The following is a 21,010-nucleotide window of genomic DNA, read 5'->3' as shown; positions in this document are numbered from 1 at the left end:
TCTCTGGGCATTTAGCAAAGAAAGTCTGGAGCTAAAATATGAACATATAATTTGTGTGTGATATAAATAAAAACCAAAATGGCTTTTCTAAGCTTTGGTATATGACTGTCACCAGTGTCACCGCTCAGATTCCTTCAGGATTTTTTTTAATTCAATAGAAAATACACCTGTTTCCAAGGTTTAATCACAACAAAAGTAATACCACATTCCCATAGGAGGAAGGAGGGAGGTACAGTGGAGAAATAACAAGGACTTGCCCAGTGGCCTGGGAGGCACTTGTCAGACTTGCCACAGTGCAGAAAGAGGACAAAACTGCAAGGTGATTCTTCCTCCTAGGCTGGTGGAAGAGCAATGGACATGGACGAGTCGCAGGAAACGGCCTAGGGAAAGTGGAAATGGAGTTGGTTATGAAAGCCTGTCTGAGAGTCTGTGCCTGCCAAATACACGATGGTGACCACCACCTTCACCATAGCAGAAGGCGCCTAAAGAGCCCAGACACAGCCCTAAGCCCTTCCTGTCGCACGGCCTCTACCAGTGGGGGATTGCTGTAAGAGCTAGAACCCCACAGACCGGTTCAGCTTTGTTTGTCTGGTTGCATCTGCTGTTACTGTTGTTGCTTCTCCTTTCTGGTCTCCTCCATGGGAAATGGTGAAATGTCTGCCTCAGATCAGCAACCCTCATTACCCAAAGAATGATGCTCGAAGCCATTGTATACCTAGGATGGTGGTTATAACTCACTGGGACACAGAAAAGCATATCGAAATGTGGGAGAATGTCAGGGACAACATTCTAGGGATAATATGAAGAACATTTTACTTTTTTTTTTTTTTAAAGTAAACCATCAACGAATTTCATTGTGTTATAGGAAATTTCTTGCCACACCCCTTCGCAGGCGTGACTCTTGATATCTCCATGACTCACTGCCTTAGACACTGGGAAGCAGCTTCAGATCCAGCATTAGATACTTCAGCCCTCATCGTGCAAAGCTGATGATGTTGGCGGGAGTCAGCCTGACTTGCAGACCACAGTGTAGCAGTGCTGGTCTGCTCCCTCTGACCTGTTACCCAGAGGCAAATGTTGAAAGCCCGCTGCAGAGAGATGCTGGAGGACTTAAGGGGCAGTTCTGTGGACCAATGGCTCCTTGTGACAAGCTTCAAATGCTCCTGGGTTTGTAATAAAGAGAAGCCAAGACCTGCAAACTTCTCTCACCCTGTATGACCTTCCTTGACCTTCTCTATCTCTCTATCTCTCTCTCTCTCTCTCACACACACACACACCCACACACACACCCACACATACACCACCTACTCATAAACTGCTTCCCCACAGCCCCATGCCCCCACATTCTACTGCTCAACTTTGGGCATACAGAAGTCTCGAGGGAAAGCCAAAGAAACAACAAAGAGAAGTTTGAAATCAGTGAATGGCTTTATTGCTCAGTGTTTAACCTCAGCATCTCCCAGGCAGGCAACTCTCATTCCCCATTTGCTTTTTACCCTGAGGAATCTGAAGTTTAATGAGGTTCGCACAAGAAAAACTCATAAAACCACAGCTGCCCACTGAGTCCTTCATGCTGGGGTGGGGGCAGGGCAGGGAGCTTAATTGCAGCCATCTCCAGAGAGCCTGCAAAGGGGGAGCCTTAAGGAAACTAAACGTAGCTTCCCAAATTATCTCTGCTTCCTTTCAATGGTTTCCAATGGTCTCCTCGGTTTCCTCTGCGAGGGAGTAGAGAAGCTTCCTGAATAATTCAGTACTTAATGTGATGCAGCTCATCATCAAACTTGACCAGAGTCAGTTCTGGGATCACAACATTTCAGGCAGTGTTGGCAGAGCGAGGCCAGCTTCACTTGAACCAAGACTTGATGGGTTGTCCCAGAGGAGGACCCCTAGAAGGTGAGGAGGAATATTAATTTGAAATTCAAGAAGAAGGCATTTCCCTTCCCAAGGGACCATACTGAGCTATAGCCCTTAAAGACACACTGAAAAAATCTGTGTCAACATTTCCCTGGGCACAGAGGCATGGCCTCAGGGAGACACTGAGCCTCCACCCATGAGGGGCATTGATGCCTTACAATGACACTGTGTTTGGGGCATGACCAGCTTTGTCATGGTTGATTTCATGATTTAGATTGATATGAAGTAAAATCAGAGATGGTAACTACAGCAGGGCACTTGGCTGGTTGAACTTAGGGTTCAGATGTAGACAGTTCCCCAGCTCAGGAAGCTATTTGAATACATTTAGCACTTGTTTGGTAGTTGAGGGCTATATTGCTTTGTTCTTGGGGGAAAGGGTGGGATTAGGGTGGGGAGAGAGAGAATTGAGGAGTAGAAAGGAAAAGGAAGTCCAGGGGAAGGCTTGATACCTCTCTCTGTTCAGAATTTTTGACTTTCCAACATAATACAAACCTGGCAGGCCAAGGGATATTTGAGATTATCAGAGCTATGTTTTTGCAGAGAGAAAAGAAAGTGCAGAAAGCAGGGAGAGTCAGGGTGGGCCCTTCAGTGCAGTTGGGGAGCTGGAGGAAGGAGGGGCAGCGAGGTGGGGAGGTGGGAAGGCCCAGGAGACCCAGGAGGCCTAGGAAGGCCAGCCTTCACTACACACAGGGTGGAGACATACTTCCCCCACTCCCTCCCAGGAGTCATTTCCTGCCCTCCGAAAATCCATTTTCAAGAAAACATTCATTTTCATAATGCTGACAAGGTACATTGGGGACACAACTAAAAAAGAAAATTTAATTTCTATGACTAATCTTTGATAGTAATTGTGATATGAATATTTATTGAAAATAAAATTTAAAAGAAATACTGGCAAGCTATTAAATGTGAATTCCTCAAGTGGCCTCTTTTAGAAGATCCAGACAGGCCTCCATGACCAGCAGCGACACCCACCCCCTTGCTGAGGTGGGTATGCAAGCTTATCTGTGGTAAGCTTGGCTGGCCTTCTCCCCGCTGTGATCCACTGAACTGTCCCATCAGCTGACACTGGTGCCCACATGCCACCACAGTATAGTCCCCAACAAACATCAACTTCATTTTTCTTCTTATTTTTCCAAAAATTTTTATAACTGGCTTTAGGAATGAGGGGCACATCAGAGGCAATAACACTTTGCCCCACTGTAGATAACTCACTCTTGGCATAAACTGGTTTGAATATGATCCCTAACCATCCCCCACCCATCCTCACCCCACCCCACTACCCCCCAACCCCGCTTCTTTTTTTCCAGATCATCTTCGCTTTTTCCCTTCCCTTCTCTGCCACCTGTCACTTCTCCCCTTACTCAAGCCTAACTCCACAAAATATTCTTGTATTTGGTCACTACCTGGTTGAGATGATACCTTGGCAAAGAGACTATCAGGACCAGATGTGTTAACTTCACAACTCCAGAGCCAAGGCATGTGGTTTCCTGTGTCAGTGTCATTGTGAGTAAAGTCAAAAAAGTGTTTTGGGCAAGAGGACCACATTCTTCATTTGACAAATCTGGTATCCAAGCAAAAGACACGACCCTGGGAGATTCCAGGAACCGCAAGATGATAGTCATGTCTAATGGATGCCCCAGTCACGGGACCCCTGTGCTCTGTCTTCCTGATTTGAGAAAAACATTAGGGAGAAAATACAAGAATGTATCATTTTTGAATACTAATAAGCGCTTGTCCTTGGTCAAGTACAGAAAGCAGAACTTAGCATAACACTGACCTCCGGATTTTTAGCTACCAAAACCTTTAAGGAGCCTCACAGATCAAAGAGACGAGCCGGAACCTTCTGCCAAAGTGGCGCTAATAGGGAAAGAGCAGAAGGGACAGAAGATCTGCTGCAGAAGAGCAAATAGACAATATATTATTGCAACCATCATGGTGGAGAGACAAGGAAGATAGTAAGAAGAAGAGGAGAAAGCGTGGCTGGCTGGCAAAAGAGACTGAGGCCAAGGACGTTTACATGGGAATCGGGGGCAAAGGAGAGGCAGCAGCTGAGAGAGGAGAGGCAGGATTGTTGAGGGAAAACAGGAAAAACCAGCCAGAGGCCCAGGTTCCAGCTCAGCTGTCCTCCAGTCCATCCTCCCCCTGGGTGTCTGCCCCCCCCAGGGACCACTTAGCTTCCCGATGGGTGCGCTCGCTTCCCTGCCTGCAATGCCCATCCCCTATGCCAGGTGCAGGACTCCTACACAGCATCCTAGGACCACCCACTCTTCCTCCGATTGGCACTCCCTTAGCATGCAGCCATCAAAGAAGAGTTTAAATATATTATTCTAAATATCAGTGAGGGTGACAAAACATGAGAGACTCCTAACTCTGGGAAACGAACAAGGGGTGGTGGAAAGGGGGTGGGTGGTTGAGGTGACAGGGTGATGGGCACTGAGGGGGGCACTTGATGGCATGAGCACTGGGTGTTATGCTATATGTTGGCAAACTGAACTCCAATAAATTTTTTTAAAAATAAAAGTAAAAGAAAATTTAAAAAAGGAGAGTTTAAATAGTTCTTCTTTCTACCAAGAACATGTACCGTGGGATGTCATTACCGCTTTGCACTGATTATTTGGCTACACCTCTTTTGCGTAACAGATTATAAACTCTTTAGGATGAGAACTGTGTCCAACTGATCTTTATATTCCCAATACCCAGAGCGGTTTCTAACACACAATAGGTCTCAAGAAATATTTATGGAACAGGTAAGAATGTTAAGCGGAATATTAGAAATCATAGGCCTCCAGAGACTAGTCCTGCCATTTTTAACAGGTTTTTGATATATAATCCACATACAGTACAACTCACGCATTTACAGGGTGCAATTCAATGCTTTTTAATGTATTCATGGGATGGTGCACCCATCACTGCACTCTGATTTAAAACATTTTCATCTTGCATTAAAAATCCCGTTAACAATCAATCCCCATTCCCCGCCTCCCCTTGCTCATCTCCTTCTCCTCCTGCCCCCATCCAAAGTAACCATTAATCTACTTGCCATCTCTATATACTTGCCTATTTGGGAAATTTCATGTAATTGGCATTGTATATATAATATGTAGCCTTTTGTGGCTGGCTTCTTTCACTTATCGTGTTTTCAGGATCCATCCATGTTATAACATGTATTACTACTTTATTGTTTTTTATGTCCAAATAATATTCTATTCCATTGTATGGACATACCACATTTGGATTATCTGTTCACAGCCAGTGACGGACAAGCTGGAACACTATATCAGAAAGAGAGGCGATCGTACCTTTCTGGCCACCTGATTGTGTAGAAAGATCTATTTAGGCTCACGGGTCAGTCAAAAGTCAGACCCCACACCAGTTATTTATGCAGAATAAATTTATCCAGAACTGCTAGATAGAAGGTTTTTACCTAGGCATCTGAAAGAACACTCAAAGAATTCTATGGTAGCACAGACATGGCCACTGCAGAAAGCAGCCCACTGCACCCCAGTGCCTTGCTGGCTGGGCTGATGGGTGTCCCTTCTCTAGCATCACTGTCTCCCTGTAATGCCCCCTACTGAACAGCCTAATGGAGAGCCTTCTGGCAAAGCAGGAATGTGCTCCAGTATCACTAAATATGATGCAGAAAGGTGGATTAGAACTGAGAAATAATAGCTTAATAGCTTGATCAGCCCATTATAGTGGTGGTTAGGGAGTGCACACGTTTAACTTTTGCTAAAACAGAAAGTTAATTGGGGTATTTCTCTTAGCCTATAATAGTTAGTTTATGCCTTTTTCTTTCCCCTTCAGCATCTCTTCCCAGCGGTGACTCAGAGCAACTATTCTGTAAAGTTTGCCAGGTAAACCCTCCAGAGACTGACTGTTTCCATCCAGTCTTGATGCAAACAATTCCAAAAGCTGCCAAAGGGAAGCCGTGAAGCCTTGAGTTACGAATAAGCTTTTTTTTTTTTTTTAGGAATGTCTAACCCAGAGAGATATAAGCACTCTTCTCCAAACTGAAGTGTCCTTTTCCCCCCTACTACATCATAACTCTTTAGTAAAACAACCATAATGAGTATTTAACTTCTGTACTCAATAATGAAAGAGAGCTATTTAACTGCTGACGACCCTTAGAAAGGAGCAATGTGTGAACAGGTAAATTGCAGGTAGCTCTTCGATGGAGCCTGCCCTCATCCAGTAGGAGATCCCAGGTCTTCACTGGAAGTTTCTTGAACCCAAATCCCTGAGTCCAGGCTTTTGTGCATATAGGTTCTTCATCATGCTCTCCCCAAGGTTTCTGGATTTTTTTCCCTAGTTCACCCCTGCCTCTCTCCACAATCAAAGCCAGACAGTGAAAATCAATGTATCTTTTATGTCAGGACTCATCTTTTTGTTTACATCTCAAACTCTGAAAAACATAGTCCTCCTGCTGTTTTGCTTCATTTCACACACTTTTTTAAAACCTCTGTCTCCTGCATGCTTTTGGTAGGCTCACATGTTTTCCATCACATTCCTCCCTAGCTTACACTGGATGAACAGCCTAGCCTTTCTACACACTTTCCTTCCATAAGTTATTACACACTGAGCTAGAAATACCATCATTTGCATCGGCTACATCAGGGGCTGATACTGTGTGGAGCCAAAAATCCAAAAAGAAAAGATACTCTGGAGAGCTTTTTATCACTGAGAGGGAAGCCCTGACCCAGTGAAGCCTGGATTCCTCTAGAAGAGTAATATGAATGCAGGATGCTGTTTGCATAAGACATTTTCTAAAATAATCAAGATGAATTGTGAGAGTTTTGTTTTTTTATGATGCAAAGCCAATTTCAGCAAGAAAATAAGTGGTGTCGTCACATGGAGGCATACAATATGCGTGTCATTGCTGAATAGTGTTTATGCTTCTAGGGTCTGATTTGAATGATTATGGAACAGGGGTAGGAATGTTCCCCAAAGGGATGCTGGGAAGAACAAAACAATTTGTTCCCTGCACTTCTCAAATAGGCAAGGTTTTTTTTTTGTGTGTGTGTGTGTGTGTGTTTGTTTTTTGTTTTTTAAAGCTGAGACTCAATGCTGCTACCAATTGGAATATAATATAATATATATAAGTGGTTATGAAAAACAATTTGGAACTAAGTATCAAGAGACTTAAAAATCTCAGCATATTTTGTCCCAGTAGTTCGAATTTCATGAATCTATTCTAGGAAACAATCAGCAATGTTATTAAAGATGCATATGAAAGAATATTCGTGAAAACGTCACTTTTAATGGTAAAAAAATATAAGTAACCTAGCTACTAACTACAGAAAAGGTCAATCAACTATGACACATTTATGTGACCAAATAGTATTTGGTACTTAAAACTCATGTTACTGAGGAAAATTTAGTAACATAAAACGGTACTAGTGATGAAATACTGTATTTTAAAAGCAGCCGATGACAGAACTGTATATGTAATTTGAAGTTGATATTGCAGAAATGAATATAATATATATAATATATATATGTGTGTGTGTGTCCCAAATGTTAGCTGGGTAACAAGTGAATTTAACTCTCTAGTTAGGCTCTGCTAATAATTTTCAAATTATTTTTTAAAAGAGAAAAAGTGTAGTTTAGAAATGTATTAAATTATTTGATAATAGAAAATGATACCAGTATATTTATTGTATTCTTTGAAAACTATAATCTTAGTATATCTTTCCTTACCCATAAAGCCACTGACTGGTGAACTCCAGTATCTTGCCCATCTCTCCTGTTTGTGAGGCTAATGGGTCTGCGAATGGGTCACCCTGAGATAAAGCCTGGGGGGGTCAGCAGTGCAGGTGGCCCAGGGGGAGCCAGCTGTAAACTGGGTGGTCCTGAGCTACAGCTCAGAAGTGTTTGAAAACTAGGGGAAAGGACTGACTTAATGTTTGAGAATTTAAGGATGAAATTATGTGTAATAATACAGGTTCCTTTTGAAGAAAATTACCAAAATAACAAAAGCTGATGTGTTTTCTCTTAAGCCTTGCAGAGTAAATTGGCAGCTAGGAGATATTACTAGCTCCCTTTTTTCTTTCTTTCCAGCAAACCGATGGAGTAGATAAGAAGGAGGAATTATTTTCTAAGAAATGCTTAAATATATTAGTAACTAAGGTGTGGGGTGCTCTATTTTTTCCAGAGTTTTTCCAGATGTGTCATTTCATTTGATCAGCAAAACAGTCCATTGAGGCAGTCAAAACACATATTATATCAAATTGTGGAAATTAAGCACAGAGGGATGATGACATTTGCCCAAAGAATCCGAAGATTATCTCTGATGACCTTGAACCCACAGTTGCCCAAGGCTTCGGCGCAGTCCCTGAGTCAATAGAAACCTACTATCATATTCCGAACCCACTCCCCAGAATAGACTAAATTAATGACCTAATATGCCTGAGGTGAGTGTCCAAAGAGCTGCAGTCTTCTCTCCTGATTCACACCATGTGCCAGAGCAGCAAGCTCTCATCTGGGCTGTGGATCCCAACTGGAACCTGGACCCTACTTTGCTAAGACTCTTATAGCCTACCTACCTTAGACTGGCTCCATTCCCTGAAGATTGAACTGGACCTCATTTGGCTTGGAGTCCTCATGGCTCTGACCCCTTCTTACCTCTCTCTCTCTCTCTCTCTCTCTCTCACACACACACACACACACACACACACACACACATGCACACACACATCATCACCACCACTGCCTCCACCATTCAGACTCTGGGTTGTTTGGAAGTTGAGTCTTGACTGCTGTCACAAGGTTACAAATGTATTGAATTGCCAGAGTTATGACACAATCAGAATATGGCTCCAGGTTCTTTTTTTTTTTTTTAAGATTTTATTTATTTATTCATGAGAGACACAGAGAGAGAGGCAGAAACACCGGCCGAGGGAGAAGCAGGCTCTATGCAGGGAGCCCGACGTGGGACTCGATCCCGGGTCTCCAGGATCAGGTCATGGGCTGAAGGTGGCACTAAACCGCTGAGCTACCCGGGGTTCCCGTCTCCAGGTTCTTTCACTCCTCCTTTGTCTCTTCTCTCCTTCCTCACTTCTCTCCCACCCCACCCCCCCATCCCTTCCTTCCATTTGGTTATGTTGTTGTCCTCAGACCTCAGGTGCTGGGGACCTGAGTTGATTAAACTGTTCCACTCACGGCACAGTGTCATCATCTGTCTGCGTTGAGGTCTCCTCATTGTCTTATGAGGTGATTGATTCATTCTTATTCCCACAGCCACTCCCTTTGTCTCTCCCACAAGGCAATGTGTTTAATGCAGATCTTTTGCTTATAAGTGATGTAACAGGTTGTAAATTGTTGATCTGTATGCATCTATTTTTGACATAAACAGTTTTGACATAAACACTACTTTTTTCATGCAATATGTTTTTATGATTTGCTCATGCAGCTAGGTGCTCATCAAATCCCATACTTTTAGCTGCTGCACCCATGAGTGTAGACTTACGACATTTATCCATCCTCTCTCACATGTACCACTGGCCAAGAAAAGCAAATGTGGGTGGAACCTGTTCTGACTTTACTCATTGCTGAACTCCATTATTCTGCTTGCCTGTACTGTCATGATGCATGAGCGCTCTTCTAGAAAAAGTGCATGCTGAACTATGCTAAGGTTCAGTCCTCAAATGACCACCAGACTCTCAATTTCTTCTGTCTCCTAATCCCTACTAAGACAGGTTTAGTTCTGGTTGTAGCTCCACATGATGCATTGGACTCTTCTTTGCTCAGGTGAGTTTATCACAGGGGTCAGCAAACTTCTTCTGTTCAGGCCAGAGAATAAGTAGTTCAGGCTTTGAGAGTCATATAGTTGCTGTTTTAACTATTCAACTCAGTCATTTTGGTGGGAAAGCAGCCAGAGACAATATATAAACAGATGGATGTGGCTGTGTGTTTCAATAAAACTTTGTTTACAAAAAGAGAGAGTGGGGTGACTCAACCATAAATTGGATTTGGCCCCGGGTCAGCTTTGGCCATGAGCCGTCATTAGCTGACCCTGTTTTATGGCTCCTGGTCTTATGAAGGAGAGACAAAAGTGATTAATTCTGGGAATGTTGGTTGTCTTACTGCCATCTCACTTGTCTCAGTCTCTAAGATTGCCTACTGGTGAAAAGCTGAGGTTATAAAACTCCCATCTACCTCTTCAAACACTGACATGTCCATGGCTGACAGTAGACAGTCAATAAAAGCTGCCCGAATGAAAAAAAATAATAATACATGCAAACATTTGAGTTTGATCATAAAGGTCACTAGAAACTAATCCTCTCCTCCCCCCAAAAAAATCAAGATGATTTCAAGTTTATCCTATGAAGGAAACAGTTTCCTGACGGCTCAGAGACAGCCCACTCCTTGGTGAGGCAGCCTCCTGTGCCAAGCCACCAAGGATCAGCTCCTGAAATGAATTTCTCAAAGGGTAGAGTACAATGTGTTCTTTTTAAATTGCAATATTTTAATTAAGCCACTTTAATCCCCTTGTGGGCACAATATATTAAAGAAGAAAAGGAGGAGAAGGGGAAAGAAGATTGGGTTGGGGGGGGGGAGGGAAGAGAAAGTCTAAATTTAAACCAAAAAGATGTCTTTGCAATGAATTTTCATACCCAGTGTATTCCTTCAATAAATATTTATTTTAATTAACATTTTAAAAATTGGAAATGTATTTCATTCACATGGCCAGACATTTCAAGTGGAGGTAAAATAATGTGAGAAGCCTTCTTTTCATCTGAGACCCTCTGTAAAACCCTATGTATTCTTCCAGAAGCATTCACAGAGTTGACAAGCCTATAAAAAAAATTCCTTAATAATAAATAAAATATTTTTAAAAGGTGGGGGGACACCTGGGTAGCTCAGTCGGTTAAGTGTCTGCCTTTGGCTCAGGTCATGATCCTGGGGTCTTGGGATTGAGCCCCGTATCAGGCTCCCTGCTCAGCAGAGAGTCTGCTTCCCCCTCTCCATGCCTTTCCCCTATCCCTCTCTCTTTTTCTCTCAAAAAAAAAAGTTCCTTAATAGATGCGTATAGTTCAGGATCTTGCTTATTTCAGTTCATTCCACATCTTGGAAATGAAAAATGACCATTTTACTGTTTTCCATTTATCCTCTTAGGAAGTTCTTTATAGATGCCATGTTAATGCCAAGGATCTTTGGGATTACCTTGGGCCCACCTAGAGGTAATCTCTGGGTCTCCCCAACTCAAAGTCCTTAATTTAATCACCTCTATGAAGTGTCTTTGTCTTGGGAGATAATATATTTGCAACATCTGGAGGCAAGGGCATGAACATCATTGGGGGGCTATTCTTCTGCCTGCCATACCTAGTTACTCAAGAATATCTACCTCCTTGAATGATATTGGGTTGTTCGGTAGGAAAAAGCTATTTTTCTTTCTTTCTTTTCTTCCTTTTTTCTTTTTTCTTTTCTTTTTTTTTTTTAATTTTTATTTATTTATGATAGTCACACAGAGAGAGAGAGAGAGAGGCAGAGACACAGGCAGAGGGAGAAGCAGGCTCCATGCACCGGGAGCCCGACGTGGGATTCGATCCCGGGTCTCCAGGATCGCGCCCTGGGCCAAAGACAGGCGCTTAACCGCTGCACCACCCAGGGATCCCCTTCTTTTCTTTTCTTTTCTTTCTTTCTTTCTTTCTTTCTTTCTTTCTTTCTTTCTTTCTTTCTCTTTCTTTCTTTCTGAGTTGGTGGAAATTTGTTTCAGTCTATAAACTACAAGCGAATTGTCATTATCTATGTATTTATTTATTTTTATCATTATTTATTTTGTTGCTCAAACTGTTCCAAATTTGGCCATGGGTTGTTCCTTCAGGTGAGCTCCTGTATATTTTTTACATATCCCTATCTCTTTTCAAGCACATCTTTTCTTTTTTTTTTTTTTTCCTGGTACCACAAATTGTTCCAAGCTCATTTTGCATTTTCTATGCTCAAGTCTTGTAATCTACCATTATTCCCATGTAACACTGTTTTCTTTAATCGGAGACACCCAAATCTGGAAACTAAATGCACTCATTGTTATTGGGGTCTTCTCAACATAGAGAATTAGGATGAAACCACGCATATATATTTATACCTATATCTTTCTATCTGTACTTATTTATTTAAAAAATCATGAGTCCCTAGCAATACTTCTGATTCCAACCCAAAATAACCACAAGGCTTATTCCAGTATTTCTGCATTCCTTATTTGTAACTTCTTTCTCCAACAGTGAGAAATCGTACTCTCATTATCTACACTTATTCAGTCCTCGTATAAACATAAAGTAGCTACAGAATTGCTAACATATCCCCATGAGAAACAGATTTACTAACTAGAGTAAAGTAATTGTGAGCAGCTCCTTTTGTCTTTAGATTTATCAAATCCAGCCAGCATCACTGTTTTCCGAAGTTGTGCAGATGGATTTTTTTCTTTCCCTTCCTCTTCAATGTTTTTCATTTTAAAACAGGTTTATTTGTTATGGCTTGTATTCCAACTTTGACTTCTCCTACATCTTGCTTGCTTTTATTTATTTGTTTATATTTTGAGGTGTGCATAACATATCCTGATTAGAAGATCCAAACCTGTACAAAAAGGCATACTCAAGGATGTGTCACTTGTTGCTGTCCATTACCACGTTACCAATATCCCTTCTTTCCACCACTTTCCCACCCACCATCTTAAGAGAATAGATCTCATTTATCTTTTTCTAATTCATTTGCACAACTAAGGAGATCTTGGGTGTTCTTTATATCCTTACTTTCTTATACAAAGTAGCATAGTATAGCTACTCTTTTACTCTTTGCTTTTTTCTCTTAACAGCATATCCTGTGAATCAGTTCTTACCCATCTTCCTCATTCTTTTAGACAGCTTTATAGTACTCCATTTTGTAGATCTGTCATAGCTTATTCAATCACTATTCTATGGAGAGGCTGTTAGGTTGTCCCCCCCCCCTTTTTTTTAACAATTATAAACCTTGCTATAATAAATAAACTTGTACATAAGCATTTTTTGTATCGTTAAGGTATATCTTCAGAAATAGGATTGCTGAACCAAAAGTCAACAGATATGTTGTTAGGTATTGCCAAATTTCTCTCCCAAAGGGTTAATTTTGTTTAATATTCTGTATGACAAAATGGAAAGCACGCACAAAGAGCATTTTTGCTGCATGCCAAGTATAATGGCTGCCTTGTAGAAAAGCCTTTGTGCAAATATTTAAATTGTGAGCTAAACTATACATTTTTTTCTCATAAAACACCAGTTTTTATTTGAAAAAAAAAAAAACCAACTGACATACCAAAAATGGTTACTTAGACTTGGGAATTTGGCAGGTATTTTCACAAGCACTAAGAAAGTGAGCTTAAGGGAGAAAACTACAGTATTTGTTGCCAATAATGAAATCCAAGGTTTCAAGCAAAAATTAGAATTTTTTAAAGCTTGTACCCATCACTGTATGTTTTCCAAAACTTAAAGATTTTTGGATGAGATTTGTGGTGATATTTACTGATGTGATTTTTGATATTGTATAATGAAATATATCTTTGGAAGAGCTACATGACTCAGTGAACCAACATATTCTAAATGATCAATTTATGTTATGAAATCATGCATAGGTAAGAGATCCACTCAAAAAGCAAGATAGACCTAAGGATGTAATTTCAGATTCCACATTGCAAATAACCTTTAAGAAGCTCTCATTTATCAAGTTCTGGTGTAATACCAAAGAAGAATATCCACAATTATCTGCAAAAGCTGTTAAATGACTTCTCCTTTTTCCAAGTACATTTTTGTGTGAAGTCAGATTTTCTTTATATACTTCAACCAAGCCTAGATATCACAACAGACTATATGAAGAAGCAGCTATGAGAATTTTCTTCTAAATCAGATATTAAAGACTTGTAAAACTGTATCATTCTTATCATTTAAACATTTTTTAAATAGTTTTATCCAAGAAAATATTTTACTTATATTAACATGTAATGGTTTTATTTTTATTTTTGCTTTCTTTTTTTTTAAAATTGGGCTAACACATATATAACACAGAATACACCATTTGAACAATTTTTAAGCACACAATTTTGTGATACTAATGACATCACTCCAAACAGAAACTGTACCCATTAAGCTATTCTTCCCATTCTCCTCCTCTCTTAGTCCTAGCTAACTGGTGCCCTCTTGCTTTTCCTCACTATGAATTTGCCTTTTCTAGATATGCCGTACAATGGAATTATGTAATATCTGTTCTTTTACTTGACATGCTTTCCAGGTTCATCCCTGTCATAGCACGTATCAAACTTCATTCCTTTTTAGGGCTGAATAATATTCCATTGTAAGTACATAAGACATCTGTTTATCCATTCCCTTATTGATGGACATTTGGGTCATTTTCACCTTTTGGATATTGCAAAAAATGCAAAAATGCTGCAATGAGCATTGGTTTACAAGTATCTATTTGAATTCCTGATTTCAATTCTTTGGTGTATATATACCCAGGAGTAGAATTATTGGATCATATGGTAATTCTATGGTTAGCTCTTTAATGAATTATTCACAATGAGTTACTTATGAATAAGAATACAAACATTTAAAAAATTTCCACTTTAATGTCTACTACAGTAAGCATTGATAGGTATAATCCACACAAACAAAAGGTACTTGGGGTCCTCAATAATTTTTGCTGGTGTAAAGGTTTCTGAGATGAAAAATTGTTCGGCTAGAGAAGTACATCCTCTGGGCAGCTGAAGCCCAGGTATGTCAATTCTTGACACCCAGAAGAGAACCCAAAGTAGCAATAGAACTTTGTTGACTCAGTCTCTCCAGCTTTTATTTTCCTATCAATTTTGTGTTTTGTTTTGTTTTCTTTCATTTGTGTGTTTTGTTTTCTTTCATTTGTGTGTTTTGTTTATGGCTTCCAAAGGTGGAAGCAATGATTGGGAATTTGATTTTATAGTCTAGTCATTTAATGATCTCTGTGAGTGAATTAATAAATTATATTTTTATAAATAAAAATATAAAATTATATTTTTTGTTATGTAAAGAGATGATAGAGAATTTGGTTGATTAGGCTTGTTTGTCTATTTGTTTATTTCAAGCTCAAAGAATTTTGCACCCATCAAGAAGGAAAACAGCTCTTCAATATCTAGACCAATGAATGTTTGTCTGTCTTTCTTTCTTTCTTTCTCTTTCTTTCTTTCTTTTCTTCCTTTCTTTCTTTCTTCTTTCTCTTTCCTTCCTTCTTTCTTTTCTTTCCTTCCTTCTTTTTCTTTCCTTCCTTCTTTCTTTTCTTTCTTTTCTTTCTTTCTTTCTTTCTTTCTCTTTCTTTCTTTCTTTTCTTCCTTTCTTTCTTTCTTCTTTCTCTTTCCTTCCTTCTTTCTTTTCTTTCCTTCCTTCTTTTTCTTTCCTTCCTTCTTTCTTTTCTTTCTTTTCTTTCTTTTCTTTCTTTTCTTTCTTTCTTTCTTTCTTTTCTTTCTTTCTTTCTTTCTTTCTTTCTTTCTTTCTTTCTTTCTTTCTTTCTATTGATTTTATTTATTTGAGAGAAAGATAGCACAAGCAGGGGAGAGGTAGAAGCAGACTCCATGCTCAACATGGAGCCTGATGTGGAGCTCGATCCCAGGACCCCAAGATCATGACCTGAGCCAAAGACAAATGCTTAACTGACTGAGCCATGCAGAGGCCCCAGTGTTTGTATTTCTATGCATGTTATGCCTCAACGTGGCAAAAACTACAGACTTGAAGTTCTAAGCTTACTTTGTGTCTATATGTTGATGTGTCCATTGTTCAGACTTTTAACTCCTGTAAGTGTGATATATTTTTACCTTGAGACAGTCTTTATAAATTACGTTATCAATTATTTTAAAGAATCTCTGTTCTGATTGACTTAAAGAGAAAAGTAAGTGCTTATATAAATCAAATACTCTTAAAATTTTAATATGAGAGGATTGAATTTCTAATTCTTTAAACGTGCTACACTAAAAAAAAAAATCCTGAAAGAAACTAATTCAAAGATATTTTAAGAATCCAAGTTCATATAATTAAGGTAAACATTTGGCAAGTAAAACTAGTTTAATATGTATGGTTTAATAGGACAGTTATGCTCTCTTTGATCTTCCAGTGTTGATAATAAAAGCATACATTTCATTCTATTTTGGTGTATTTTTCGTATGGTTATACAGGTTACTGATTAAATAAACTAACAATACTCTTATAAAATGTGAATTTGTGTTCAACAAAATTGAATTATGATTTTCATAATTTTATTTCAAGAAAAATTGTTCTGTAGCATGTTGGCATAAAGATGACTTCCAAGATTCCTAGGTAGCTTAAAACCCTGAGCGGTATTAAATTGAGTTAATGAATGGATAGTCATTGAATATCTAGATAATTCCTAAAATAAGATAAAATGCTAAAACATATAATGAATTATATGCTCTAGAGGGACTATATCTATGGGTCATGTTAGTGTGCATATTTATTTTTGCTACCTTAAGAACATATAAAAGAGAAATGCATGGCTACATAAAAGTTTTTCATTCATGAGCTTTTCTAGCTTGCTGTCATGCTGGCATATGGCAAAGTTCTCAATTATCACCACATACCCACTTTTCTCTATGAATGAGAAGTTACTTGCTTTTTATTAAAAGTTATAATATGAGTAGTTGCACCTACACTTAGGAGCAATAGTGAAAGAGAAATCCAATTGCATAAATACTTTGATTTTTCAAAGAAAAAGAGTAGTTTTATCCTAAAGCATCAGTCCTCAGTTTGTTGGTCTCCAGATCATTCTACTCTTCAGACTTGTTGAGGACCCCAAAGGGCTTCTGCATATGTGGGTATAACTATCAATATCATATTAGCAATTAAAACTGAGAATTTTAAGGATACTGGTCTATTATTTAATTTGAGGAGGGTAGTAATGAACAAATTGCATCTTTACATAAATGACATCTCAGAATTATAAAACATTTTGTTTTGATCTCCTAAGATCTATTATAATGCGAAGTGTCAACTTCTTCCAGAATATGAAAGAAGATAATGAAACGAAAAATTCAGAATGTGAATTCTATTTAGCTTTGCTAATAATACCTGAATCTTAAAAGAAGTTATGAAATATGTTAAAATCATAGCAAATTTCACTCTGTTTTGATGCGTTTGCTTACCTGGTTTATTGAGAATGCCTTTGTTTACTATGTGAATGGTGAATTTTTTTTTCATTTTCTATGTAAATCACCTAGAGAGAAAAGATTTTGCATCTTACTGAAATAATTTTGTTTTATGTGGACTTTATTACATTTTTGATTATTTAAAGAGAAAAAAAGAACAAATTTTCCTTTTTATGAAAGAAGTAAGGTTCTTTCTAATTGCAGTGTCATCCATGTATATTTTTTAAAATATTTATTGTCACTTTGATTAAGTAGGAAATCAAATAATATTTCTCAGACATCTATGAGCCTATTTTAATCAGTCGTCTAAACTCCTCTGGCAACTTTTGTAAATTGTGCCTCCTCAAAATGGGATCCTAAATGTAGAAAAAAATCAAAACTGTCAGGATGTTTTCTACACTTAAAGCCATCTTTGAGATTTTCCAGGGAACCCTTAGAAAAACTCACAATTTTTTTTTTTTACTTTATAAAAAGAAAAGTCCTACAAATAATTAGGTTTGTTTGATATGTGACTATGGTGAGAGTTTTTTGGGAAGAACTGTCAGCAGAGACACTCAGCCTGCCCTGGGTTAAATTGGTATAAATAAAATGATATTTTATTTAATAAATACTTTAAAAAGTGTATGCTTTGTGGGACATCCCTGGAAATATGTCAGTGTTCTGGATTCCTATAATATGTTTTGGCCCCAATGAAAACACTGATCAAAACTCTTAAGAAAGTTTCTTTCAAGTTTCCTATATTTATTAGTGTCCTGGAGATGCTTTGCCTAATATATGAAGGCCACAGCAGTATGGTGTTATCAGTCATAAATAGTTATTATTTGAAATACTTAGTCAAACTTTATTTCTTTAATTTGAATCTAGAGGCTTCTAGGCCATTGGTTCTCAGTCAGAAATGTACATCAAGGAATATTACTCATGGAATGTGGTAAATGAATGGCAATATAAATGCTCATTTATATTTTTTATAAAAATAAGATCCAGATTTACTGACACTCTTTACTTGATATTTTTGGTGTACTCTTGGTATATTGTGTATGTTATGTCTCAGGATTACTATATGCTCTATCTCAAGATTCTTTTCCTTTACAAAATTATATTCATACATTTTGATAAGCCAAATGCAGTATTCACTGGTTTCTTTGGAAAGAAGCTTAGCTTACATCCTTAGAGATGGTTGTCTAAATTTTTTAAATGATTTTATTATCTTTGTTTTGCATATCATGAAATCTTCTTCATTTCAGAATTATCAGTGATAAATTAACCACAGCCATTTTGAATCTTTGTTATCTACAAACAGTTTTTGTTTTAAGCTAATGCTTCTCTGAGGTGATGCTATGAGGGAAGGGCCAGACTTATGTCTTGAACAAAGTCCAGTCTCAGAGTCTCATTGAAAAGGACTTTACCAGGTCCTTCAATTGATGGACATTTAAAATAACAGACTCTTAGGTGCAGACTTAAGAAGTGACATCCCTTAGATAACTTTCAGACTGTATCAGTGACCCGAGTCAAGGTTTCCAAAACTCTTTTCAGTTCCCAAGATCTAGTAGAACAAGAATTAACTATCAGACTAAATAAACCAAAAAGGGAAATTTTATTATGGTTATCTGGAATACTGCTCATTAAAAACAATATATCTTCCAGATCTATAAGAAAGCCATTTCTCTTTCCTTTTACACTTCTATAACACAATTTAGTAAATTCTGCTTTTGTAAACAGAAACAGATTTTAAGTGGGGCACCTGGGTGGCTCAGTGGTTGAGTGTCTGCCTTTGTTTGGCTTTCCTCATGATCCCAGGGTCCAGAGATTGAGTCCTGTATAAGGCTCCCTGCAGGGAGCCTGCTTCTCCCTCTGCCTATGTCTCTTCCTCTCTCTGTGTTTCTTGTGAATAAATGAATAAAATCTATTTAAAAAACAAAACAAAACAAAGAAACAGATTTTAAGTGATATCTGATTCTCACCGGGTCCCCAGAACTCAGAAACACTAAAGAATCTCCTCACTTTTCATGGCAATACAGTTATTTGAATAGTTTGCAGCCTTCCTTTTTACCAGGATATAATTGCACACGATTATGCAATATGGGCCTTATCTGAAGGGTCATTTAGTCAGATATGCCCACCACTTTGTTTTAGCTGTACTTACAGAACTCCAAAACTCAGGAAAGCTAGCCTGGCCCCTGGCTGGCAGGGTCCTAAGCCTTTCAGGTGGTTAGGCAGGGCACTTCCTAGCAGACCAAGAACTACAGGATATTTAGGGAACTTAAGAAGAGAAGAATTCACCTAAATTCATAGGTATAGCAGTAAAATTCAGTGGAGACCATTTCTTAGAACTGGTTTCCTAGTCTCAAAATAATAAGTAGTAGAGGCTTTTAAATCCATCTGAGATTTCTTTTGAAAATTCTCAGACAGAAGTTAATTTTATATCATTAGCAGTTGTTCAATACTATATAGCTCAAGATTTACAAAGCAAACTTAAGGAAGCCTATATGTTTATGAATATCCTTGCTGCATTTATGTAAACAATCAAGCCAATCAAGCCAAACTTAATTGAAATCAATCTTGGTATACCTGGATGGCTCAGTTGGATAAGCAACACTCTTGGTTTCAGCTCAGGTCATGATCTCAGGATCATGAATCAAGCCCCATGTCAGGCTTCACACTCAATGTGGAGTCTGCTTGAGATTCTCTCTCCTTCTGTCCCTTCCCCTGCTTGCATGTGCTCTCAGTCTCTCAAAATAAATTTAAGAAAAAAAAAGAAAAAGAAATCAATTTTATTTTGTGGTCAAGAACAATCTTTCCTTGAGATTCTATAATCATGAGAAATGAAGAGAGACTATCAGAAAAAAATTGTGACAGGGGAATCCCTGGGTGGCTCAGCAGTTTAGCGCCTGCCTTTGGCCCAGGGTGTGATCCTGAGGTCCTGGGATCGAGTCCCACATCGGGCTCCCTGCATGGAGCCTGCTTCTCCCTTTGCCTGTGTCTCTGCCTCTCTCTCTCTCTCTATCTCATGAATAAATAAATTTTTTTTTAAAAAAAATTGTGACAGACTTTGAAATGTACCAAAGAGGGGCACCTGGGTGTCCCAGTCAGTTTAGCATCTGACTCTTGGTTTCAGCTCAGGTTGTGATCTGAGCGTTGTGAGATCGAGCCCCAAGTTGGGCTCCATGCTCAGCAGGATCTGCTTAGGATGGGACTTTCTCTCCCTTTTCCTTTGTGCACCTCTCCCTCACCCCTACTCATGTGTACTCTCTCTCTTTCTCCCAAATAAGTAAATAAATCTGAAAGGAAGAAAGGAAGGAAAGAAGGGAGGGAGGGAGGGAAGGAGGGAGAGAGAGAGAGAAAGAGAAAGAGAAAGAAAACGAAAAAGAAAGGAAGAAAGGAAAAAGAAAGAAAGAAAGAAGAAAGAAAGAGAAAGAATAAAGAAAAAGAAAGAAAGAAAGAAAAAAAGAGAGAAAGAAAGAAAAAAAGAAAAAGAGTACCAAAAAAAAATTGCTGGCTATATTCATTGGCAAACTATGTGTCATCCAGAGCATACCATTTTGGCTTATCTGATTCTATGAAATTTAAACCTTTCATCGTCTTAGATTCTATTTTTACAATTCTGTTATCTTTTAATATAATAACAAGACAATAATTATTGTCTATAAACATGCAAATTAATTCTATCTGATGGAGGAACAGGTGATCCCTTCCCCACCACTAGTATGGAAAAACCAGTTTTGTAAGTATCTGTGCATTCATTTCATGGACTACATTTGTCTCTGCTCTTGGAATTCTCCTTTGAGGCAGTTGTAACATCTTGCAGATTTCCTTATTAGTTAATAAATTAAATATCTGACATATATTTATATATACGACATATATATTTATATGACAGTCATGGTTTTATCTTTAAAAAAGTATCTGTTAACGTTAAATTCTTTACTTTGTTCTTGTGCTGTAAAT

At 38.6% G+C, this 21,010-nt stretch overlaps 1 long non-coding RNA gene across 1 annotated transcript in view; it reads right to left on the bottom strand.

Annotated features, from left to right (window-relative positions):
* Nucleotides 1-1,409: 1,409 nt before the first annotated feature.
* Nucleotides 1,410-21,010, bottom strand: part of LOC140599229 (uncharacterized) — a 44,029-nt gene continuing 24,428 nt past the window's right edge. Inside the window, exon 2 of the long non-coding RNA XR_012001914.1 lies at nt 1,410-1,886. This is a non-coding gene — a long non-coding RNA (uncharacterized lncRNA). The remainder of the gene's footprint in view (nt 1,887-21,010) is intronic.

This window comes from Vulpes vulpes, chromosome 6 (assembly GCF_048418805.1).
Source record: "Vulpes vulpes isolate BD-2025 chromosome 6, VulVul3, whole genome shotgun sequence".
In the NCBI taxonomy this organism is placed as follows: domain Eukaryota; kingdom Metazoa; phylum Chordata; class Mammalia; order Carnivora; family Canidae; genus Vulpes; species Vulpes vulpes.
Note: the sequence above shows the minus strand (reverse complement) of the source record. Positions and strands in the feature narration are given on the sequence as shown.